At 49.1% G+C, this 9,198-nt stretch overlaps 1 long non-coding RNA gene across 1 annotated transcript; it reads right to left on the bottom strand.

The window, feature by feature from the left end:
• On the bottom strand, window positions 1–8,455 carry LOC105491176 (uncharacterized). Its single transcript, XR_011607265.1, has 3 exons — window positions 7,736–8,455; window positions 6,487–6,745; window positions 1–272 (listed from the first exon to the last, which is right to left on the bottom strand). It is a non-coding gene; the product is annotated as an uncharacterized lncRNA (long non-coding RNA).
• Between the last annotated feature and the right edge of the window lie 743 nt (window positions 8,456–9,198).

The raw sequence follows: 9,198 nt of genomic DNA, 5'->3' as shown, positions 1-9,198 counted from the left end.
AGTTGGGGAGAGAGCCCTCAGCAAGTTCGAGGGAAGACCGGGCTCTGAGAACAGGACCGGGCACTTCCTCCCTGGGGCAAGAAGGCAGGGTGCAGCTAAAGGGGTGCCCGTCACTGATACTGTCAGGGGCGTTGGAACCAGGACGACTCCGGCTCGAACAGGGCCTGGGGAAAATGAGGCTGAGACCTGCTGAGCTGCATCCCCAGGAGGTTAGGCGTTTCTAGTCACAGGATGAGATCGGAGGTCGGCACAAAATACAGGTCACAAAGCCCCTGCAGATAAAACAGGATGTGGTGAAGAAGCCAGCCAAGACCCACCAAAACCAAGATGGCAACGAAAGTGACCTCTGGTCGCCCTCACTGCTCATTATATGCTAATTATAATGCATTAGCTACTAAAAGACACTCCTACCAGCCCCGTGACAGTTTACAAATGCCATGGCAAAGGCCAGAAGTTACCCTACATGGTCTAAAACGGGCAGGAACCCTCTGCCCCGTTCCAGGATTTCCCCACCCCTTTCCCAGAAAACCCATGAATAATCTATCTCTTGTTTAGCACAGGATCAAGAAATGACTACAAATGTGCCCAGCCAAGCAGCCCCCACCTGTGGAGCAGCCATTCTTTTGTTTCTTTACTGTCTTCATAAACGTGCTTTCACTTTACTCTGTGGATTCACCCCAAATTCTTTCTTGTGCAAGATCCAAGAACCCTCCCTTGGGGTCTGGATCAGGACCCCTTTTCAATAACAACATCAGTGGCGAAAAGGAAGGGAGCCCATGAGGTCGCTCCTATTTGTCTGTGAAATAGGGAAGTGAGTCAGAGGGGGTGGGATATCGGAGGTCTGCAAAGACATTTTTGAAATGATTACCTGAGAACGGGTGAGTTAATTAGGAAAGGGAAGATGGATCGTCTGGTCTGGTGGTGGGGTTGCCCACTTGAGGTTGTGGTCATAAATGTGGGGTATGTCCATCAAGCCTGGCGGAGTGATTTATTTTTTCAGCAATATTTACAAGTTCCAATACAGACGTTCCAATATAGAAGTTCCAATACAGAGACCAGGCAGGCAGTGGGAGATAGGATTTGCCAAGCAGGTGGCAGAGGATGGAAACAGCAAAAGTGAATGTGTTTTGCAAAGGAGCAGTCTTAGTGTTTGGACTGAGTCAGGAGGGAAGAGGGACGAGAGGACACGGGCCAGGAGAGCCAACAGAGCTGGAGGTAGGTGCATGGCCAGCCATCTCCACACGACCTGGGGTTGCCAGGGTAAGTTCAGGAGAGATCGAGACTGAACAGGTGGTGATCAGAGTATGGGGAGAGTGGGAGCAACAATTCAGATGTGGTGCGGCTTCTCCATTCAGAGACTCGGCCTGCTGCCACATTAGCTGCTGGCACCCTGCTGAGAGTGGCCGGGTGCCCTGCCCCGTGGCTGGTGATATCAGTCAAACTGTGGCTTCCTTGACCTCTCAGAGATGTCATCTCTCTTATGTTTGGAAAGGGGGTAAACTCTGTTTACACACACCCCTTTGACTTCTCAACAAGACCAGAAGCACTTCCCACGGGCTTCTTCTCCATGTCAAAGCCTGAAGTCTGTGGCCTGGACGACTCGGGGAAGGAGTTGGGCGGGCAGAAGAGGAGGAGGTTGGCAGTGACCAGAGCAGACAGGCCTGTCGTAACCAGGCCCTATCTGATGGGAGCTGCTCAGCAGATTGAAGGTTTCAGACAGGGCTGTTTTTAAGTACCCTGTTCATAGGCTCAAAGCAAACAGCAGTGGAGACAGCTAGGCGGTCTCCAAAGGAAACTGATTCAGGAAGAGAAACCTCAGATGTGTTGGAACATTTATCATTTCTTTGAGGATAAATGCTTGAGGTGATGAATATGCTGATTACCCTGATTTGATCATTAGACATGTAATGTACAGAAACATCACTATGTACCCCATAAATATGTACAATTATTATACATCATTTTTTTTTAATTAAAAGGGAAAAAAGGCGTTTGAGCCAGGCATGGTGGCTCATGCCTGTAATCCCAGAACTTTGGGAGGCTGACATTGAAGGATTGCTTGAGCCCAGGAGTTCAAGACCAGCCTGGGTAACACAGAGACCCCTCATTTTTTTTTTTTTTTGAAACAGTGTCTCGCTCTGTTGCCCAGGCTAGAGTGCAGTGGTAGGATCTCAGCTCACTGCAACCTCTGCCTCCTGGGTTCAAGCAATCCTTCTGCCTCAGCCTCCTGAGTAGCTGGGACTACAGGTGTGCACTGCCACAGCTGCCTGATTTTTGTATTTTTGTAGGGATGGAGTTTCACCATGTTGGCCAGGTTGGTCTCATACTCTTGACTTCAAGTGATCTGTCCACCTCAGCCTCCCAAAGTGCTGGGATTACAGGAATGAGCCACCACACCCCGCCCTTGTCTATTTTTTATTTTTTATCAGAAAAAAATAAAAGTGTTTGCAGGCTGTAGGAATCTGTCATCCACCACTCACTGCAAGGAGATCAATCGATGCTGAACATTCCGGCCTGCAGGATGGTTACCAGGAAAGCATCTGGTGAGGCTCGGTGCAGCTTTGCAGGACAGCAGGGTATTTCCTGAACCATTTGTTAAACAGAGAGCCCTGCACTGCTCAATCTCTTACCCCGTTCTCCATGCAAAGACTACTGAAGCTAAGAAAGGGGCATTTGCTAAAGAACAGCCGGACTCCCAAGGGAAAGCTGAGTTAGAGATGACAAGCCACACTCCTTGTCTCTCTCCCAGAGACTCACCCACCCAGGTGGGCCCGGCCTAGGCCTGGAGGGAGGGCTCTCAGGGAGCTCACCCCTGCACCACCACCCACTGCACTCTGGACCTCATCCCGGAGGGGCGCCTGAGCCTGGAGCAGGACAAATGTGTCTCCAACCTGTTGCCTCTGTACCAGTCTGGGTTTGGTCAAGAAAGTGGAAGCCCCCTCGGTCTTCCATGAAGGAAAGGACCTGATTCAGGAACTAGGAGTTCACAGAACGCTTAGAAGGGCAGGGACAGGCAGTGTCCGGGAAGAGGCTGTGAGAAGAGGTGACTCACAGAGCTCATCCCCAAAGCTGCTCGGATTTCAGCCAGCTCAGCAGGGCGCCTTTTTTGCATCGCTGCAGTTGGAAGAGCTTTGGAAAGCCTGTGATTCTCAAGAGGACTGTCCACACCTCTCCCTGCTGCCACCACCGGCAATAAAGCTTCGCTTGCTATTGTGCACTGAATTATGTCCCCCAAAAATTCACATGTTGAAATCCTGACCTCCAGCATCTCAGAATGAGACTACGTAAGAGGTAACTTGAGTAAAATGAGGTCATATGGGTGGGTCATAATCCAGTCTGACTGGCGTCTGCATAAGAAGAGGAGATTAAGGCACAGACACGCACAGAGGGACAGCCACGTGGAGACACAGGGAGAAGACGCCACCTCCAAGCCGAGGAGAGAGGCCTGAGAAGGAACCAACCCTGCCAGCACCTTGATCTTGGACCTCCAGCCTCCAGGACTGTGAGGAAATAAATGTCTGTTATTTAAGCCACCCAGTCTGTGGTATTTTGTTATGGCAGTCACAGCCAACGGGGATATTTGCTTTTCCTCTTTGTCCCCTCTTCCTCTCCTCCCTCCCCCACCCCCAGCTTTTAAAGCCCCCACCTGGAAGTGACTCACGTCATTTCTGCTCACATTTCCTTGGTCTAAACAAGTCAGATGGCCAAACCTGACCTCCAAAGGGTAGAGAAGTACCAGCTTAGCCCGGGCCCCCAAGCAGAGGAGAACTGGACTATTTCCAGATGGGATCTTAGTGATTGCCTGTCATTCTTCCTCGCCCCATCCAGAGTGGACCTGCAAAACCCCATCAGCCTGCAGCCCTAAGGACACCCTGACCAGTGGACTCTGACTTGCAGTATAGACATAGGGCAGTACCAAGATGATGCAGGATGGAGGGAAAGGAAAAGAAGAGGCCAGGTGCAGTGGCTCCTGCCTATAATCCCAGCAATTTGGGAGGCCGAGGTGGGAGGATCACCTGAGCCCAGGAGTTCGAGACCAGCCTGGGCAATATGGTGAAACCCTATCTCTACAAAAAGTAGAAAAATTAGCCATGCACGTGCCTGTAGTCCCAGCTACTGAGGAGGCTGAGAGGATCACCTGCACCTGGGGAGGTCAAGGCTGCAGTGAGCCACAATCACGCCACTGCACTCCAGCCTGGGCAACAGAATGAGACCCTGTCACACACCCACAAAAGGATGAGAACTTCTATTAATGTTTTAAACCTCTTTCTTTCTGCTTTCAGTGTGCTCTAAATATGTGTAATATACTGGTACAGACATGTTGTATAATGTATACATCTGTTGGGGAACGCACAAGCCTTTTCACAGATGGAAGGCAAGTCAGACAAGGGTGAGGCCCGACCTTTGCCTGCACCGTATTGGATTCACCCTGCATCCAAGCCTCAGGCTGTGCCAACGGGACGAGGGATGATGCCTCCTCCGGTGAGGTGGCACGGGCACAGCCTCTGCCCAATGTCCTGCTGCCCCTGTGTGGCCACAGACGGTGTCTGCACACACCTGAGTCGCTGGGTAAAAAGCACCATGTTTCTGCCAATCTGCTCTGGGCTCTGTTCCCCTTGACAGACCTGTCACAGCACAAACCCCCAAACCGGGGTTCAGCCTGGGAGGCCACGTGCATTCTTGGCTTTGCACAGGAAGAAATTCAAGAGTGAGCTGACAGAGTCAAGTGAAAGCAAGTTTATTAGGAAAGCAAAGGAATAAGAGTGGCTACTCCATAGACAGAGCAGCCCCGGGACTGCTGGGTGGCTATTTTTATGGTTCTTTCTTGATCATATGCTAAAGAAGGAGTGGATTATTCATGAGTTTTCGAGGAAAGGGGCAGGGAATTCCCAGAACTGAGGGTTCCTCCCCCTTTCGGGCCATATAGGATAGCTTCCAGGCATTGCCACAGCGTTTGTAAACTGTCATGGCGCTGGTGGGAGTGGCCCTTTAGCAGCTAATGCATTATAATTAGCATATAATGAGCAGTGAGGACAACCAAAGGTTGCTTTTGTTCCCATCTTGGTTTTGCTGGGTTTTGATTGGCTTCTTGACCACATCTCGTTTTATCAGCAGGGTCTTTGTGATCTGTACTCTGCAAAAATCAGCCCTGCCCAACTGCTGTCTCAAACCCACAATGAAACCCATGTCAGAAGCACCAGGGGTAGAAAACAGAAGGTGAGGAGAGAGAAAGGGAGGAAGCGAGGAAGGGAGAGAGAGAAATGGGGAGAAGGCCAAGAAAGAGGGAAGGTGCAAGAAACAGTGAAACGCAGGAGGTAATTTTTAAGATGGGATGTGGGCACCAAATCCAAGCACATGAACCAGCCTTCCTTTCCCGCACTGCCCCCCTCTCCCCTTTCCAGAATGTTCTGGTCAAGTCTAAGAACAGGGCCTAGAAATCATAGCTTCTGAGTTTGAGACTCAGGGGCAGGAGCAGATGCAAGACCCAGCAGCCCTTCAGGAGCCCCCATTCCCTGACACACCACTCTGCCAGCCAGAGCAACCTGCCATCACCCGTTGTCCATGTGAACCCAGAGCTAGCTTCAGCCATGCAGGTCACTGCAGTCCCCTCTCATCTCTGGGCGGGCCCATGGCAGGTCACCTCCACACAGCACCTGAAGGCCCCCCTTCAGGGGGCCCAAAGCAGGAAGGCAGGAGGCCCCACTGCCCACTGTCTGCAGGGGACAAAAGGACAGCAGGGTCACCTCCTGGATCCGGGCTCCCATCCAGCCACCCTGCTCTGCAAAGCTGCCTGTGCTTGCGCGCTCTCTCTCTCTCTCTCTCTCTCTCTCTCTCTCTCTCTCTTTCTCTCAGAAAAGACACAGCTGATGGAACCATCATGAAAATGTTGCAGGGCACCCTGAGAGGCAGAACTTTGATTTCTTTTAAGCAAGAAAATTTCTGTTTAAAATACTCCAGCCACTTCTATTTCTAGCAGACGAGACAGTGAGTCTCCCTGAAACACCGACATGGCCTCTTTCAATGAGTGAGAGGAAAGGCAAGTCAGGACTCTTCTTCTGTGGGAGCCAGACCCTCCACTCCCCACTGAGATTGCTAGGGAGGGGTGGACAAGTGATTGTGTTGGGGCCAAGAAGCCTTCCAGAAGAAAGGGCTCCTGGCTTCTTCCCAGATGAACGCTACTGAAGCATCTCTAACTGCCCGAACGCTGTGATCCCAGACGGGCCAGACTGTGGGACATGGGTGAGCCCCATCACAGGGGCCATGACACTGGGAATCCAGGCCATGGAGGGGTGACATCCTCCACTTCAAGGGGCAGAGCAGACCTGTGAGGGGCAGCCCCAGGGACAAACGAGTCTTGGTGGAAAAAGGGAGAGGAGAAAGACTTGTCGTGATGAAGTGGGGCTCAGAATTATATCGCATAAAATATTAATAAAGGCATGATCTTATATCGTCCCCGAGCTGGTGGGACATGACTTAGAGCAGTACCTGCTGTCAGAGCCAGAGGGCTTTAGCAATCGGAGGGTCTTTTCCTACGACAAGAAGCAGGTCCAGGCGCTGGAGTGGTCGGAACTCTTCATTCGCTCTTCCCTGCAGCGCCTCCTCCACCTTCTCCTTGCCAGAGCCGCAGTGGAGGAGGTCTGAGAACACAAATCTGTCCTGGTCTTGCCCTTCTGCCTCTTAAATAAACGGTGTTTTCACTTGTATCCTGCAGACCCATTGTGTTAAGGAAATCCTAAAGCGCCCCCTGCCGGAGACACAGAGATCGCTTTAGAGGTGCATCCTGAGAAACAGTTTGAAAAACGCGGGTGATAGTTGCTTGTGTTCTTGGCATTTGCAATTGCTGTCACTTGCCATGTTTGCTGAAAAATTAAAAGTTCAGATGCTGTCTTCCACTGCTCAAACCCAAAACCTATGGTTGGAGTACTCTGCACAATTCAATTAAATTCTACAAATACTTTTTAGCATCTTGTGCCTGCCAAGCCTGGTGTCTGCTCTGGGAAACACAATGACTAGATGCTGAAAACACATAGAATGCTTTGGTTTTGCTCATGACATCTAAGCTGAAATTCATGTTTTATCTCGCTCTAGAACCCAGGTTTTTTGTTTGTTTGTTTGTTTTTTACAGAGTCTTGCTCTGTTGCCCAGGCTGGAGTGCAGTGGCATGATCTCGGCTCACTGCAACCTCCGCCTCCCAGGTTCAAGCCATTCTCCTGCCTCAGCCTCCCGAGTAGCTGGGATTACAGGCACCCGCCGCAACGCCTGGCTAATTTTTTTGTATTTTCAGTAGAGACGGGGTCTCACCAGGTTGGCCAGGCTTGTCTTGAACTCCTGACCTCAGGTGATTCACCTGCCTCGGCCTCCCAAAGTGTTGGGATTACAGGCGTGAGCCACTGTGCCTGGCCTGGAACCCAATTCTTAATAAAGAAAATAGATGGCCATTATTAACCTATTAAATTTCTTAATCTGTTACTTACTTTAGGGCTTTCCTTCTAATTTTGAAAAGCTACAGTTCCTAAATAATGTAGCCATTTTCCCCATTACAACTGAAAAGCAAGAAATCCCTGCATCTTTCTATCACTTGTTTTCATATATTAAACCCCCACCACCACCACCAGACTTCAGATTTCACCCTCTTGGCTTCACCCCTTTCAAAGCTCTGGCTTTGGTATCTTTATCAGCTTGCAGCTAAAAGCTTGGCTGTCTCTTCAAGGGGGCAACTGTCTGGGACCATTACCAAGTGTTCCGGTTTGCCTCTTCAGTCTTCGTGGTGCCCGTCTCTGTTGCTGCCTTTCTTCCCGTGAAACAGAAGCAAAAAGATTACATTCACAAAAGGCCATTTGTTCTTATAATATAAATTTCCCGGTAACAAATTTTCCCCAGTTAGGTGTGTCTCAGTTCATCTTGTTATGGCCTTGCTTGCTTTTTATTTTTACCTTTAGGAGAAGATGCCTTTCTGATTTGCTCGCCTGTCTCCAGATAGCTACCTTCTGTGCAAACAACCAGTATTTCTGCACCTTCATTATCCCTGGAAACATGCCAAGACATAAATGACCCCTGCAAGCAAAGTTCCCATGACAGGTTCCTAACAGAGTTTGTATCCCTTTGACACGAAATACTTTTTAAAAAGGATTTCTTAGCTTACTCTTAACTCAGGTTCAAGAAATAATGCAACCTATGTCAGTATTTTTTTCAAAACCTGAATGGACAAATGATTGGAACCAAAGAATATACAACAAAAGCCATCTGAGCAACGTCCACAACCTCAGGAGTTGGATGTGTGACGCTCTTTCTGGACCAGTCCAAATGCCAATTTGAAATTAGTTACCAAACTTTAAATTGCTAAGTGTAAACATATCATCTGGGGAGTTTTAAACATTTATCCATGCCAGAGTCTGACTCCAGAGCAATTCAGTGAGAGTCCCTGGGCAGGGCGTTTCAGGCATCCATTGACCAATCTTCTCTCTCTCTCTCCCCTCTATTTTAATTTTGACTATCTCTATTTTAATTTTGACTCCACCTCTTTGAACAGGTGGTTCTCTTTTCCCATGTATGTCCTAACTCTACAATTAGACTGTAAGTTTCCTCTTTAGAGTCTCGATACCAATCCCAGCGTCCAGAATAGGCAGACCCTTCAATAAATGTGAGGATGATGAGTAGTCTCAGAATGATTTCAGAAGTCTTATCCACCTCAAATGTATACAAAAAGTGGCTCTTTTGGTCCTTGGGGTTGAATAGCACTGTTGCTTGGTTACAATTGAGCTCAGCAGGAACTGGACATTCTAAAGCTGGATGGTGATGTCCCATTACCTGCACCACTGGCCCCCTCTGCTGGCACTTTTTCCAATTGTCCATAGAAAAAGCAAGTCACAAGCAAAGCAAGACTTGGCCCTTCAAGGTGTGGCCAGCCTCAAAGTGTCCTCGGTAGGAAGACATCACACCTGGGTCTTAGGGAAAAAAAATTAGGCTTTGAAACATGAACTGCCAGATGAAAAGAAAAGTCATGGTCTTACTGAATCCTCGAGAGGGGCCAGAGGCATAAGAAGTAAACTGAGTGAGCCCTGTGAAGGTCTTCCTTTCTCTACACCTCTCTATTTGAAAAATCCCCAAATAATTGGAAACAAAACAGTATACCACCAAATAGCAAAGGTTCAACAGGGAGATCCAATTTAAAAAAAGGAAGCTGGAAAATAATTTGTA

The sequence above is a fragment of the Macaca nemestrina genome, chromosome 8 (assembly GCF_043159975.1).
Source record: "Macaca nemestrina isolate mMacNem1 chromosome 8, mMacNem.hap1, whole genome shotgun sequence".
Taxonomy (NCBI): Eukaryota; Metazoa; Chordata; class Mammalia; order Primates; family Cercopithecidae; genus Macaca; species Macaca nemestrina.
The sequence above is the reverse complement of the archived record's forward strand: the minus strand, read 5'-3'. Positions and strand labels throughout refer to the sequence as shown.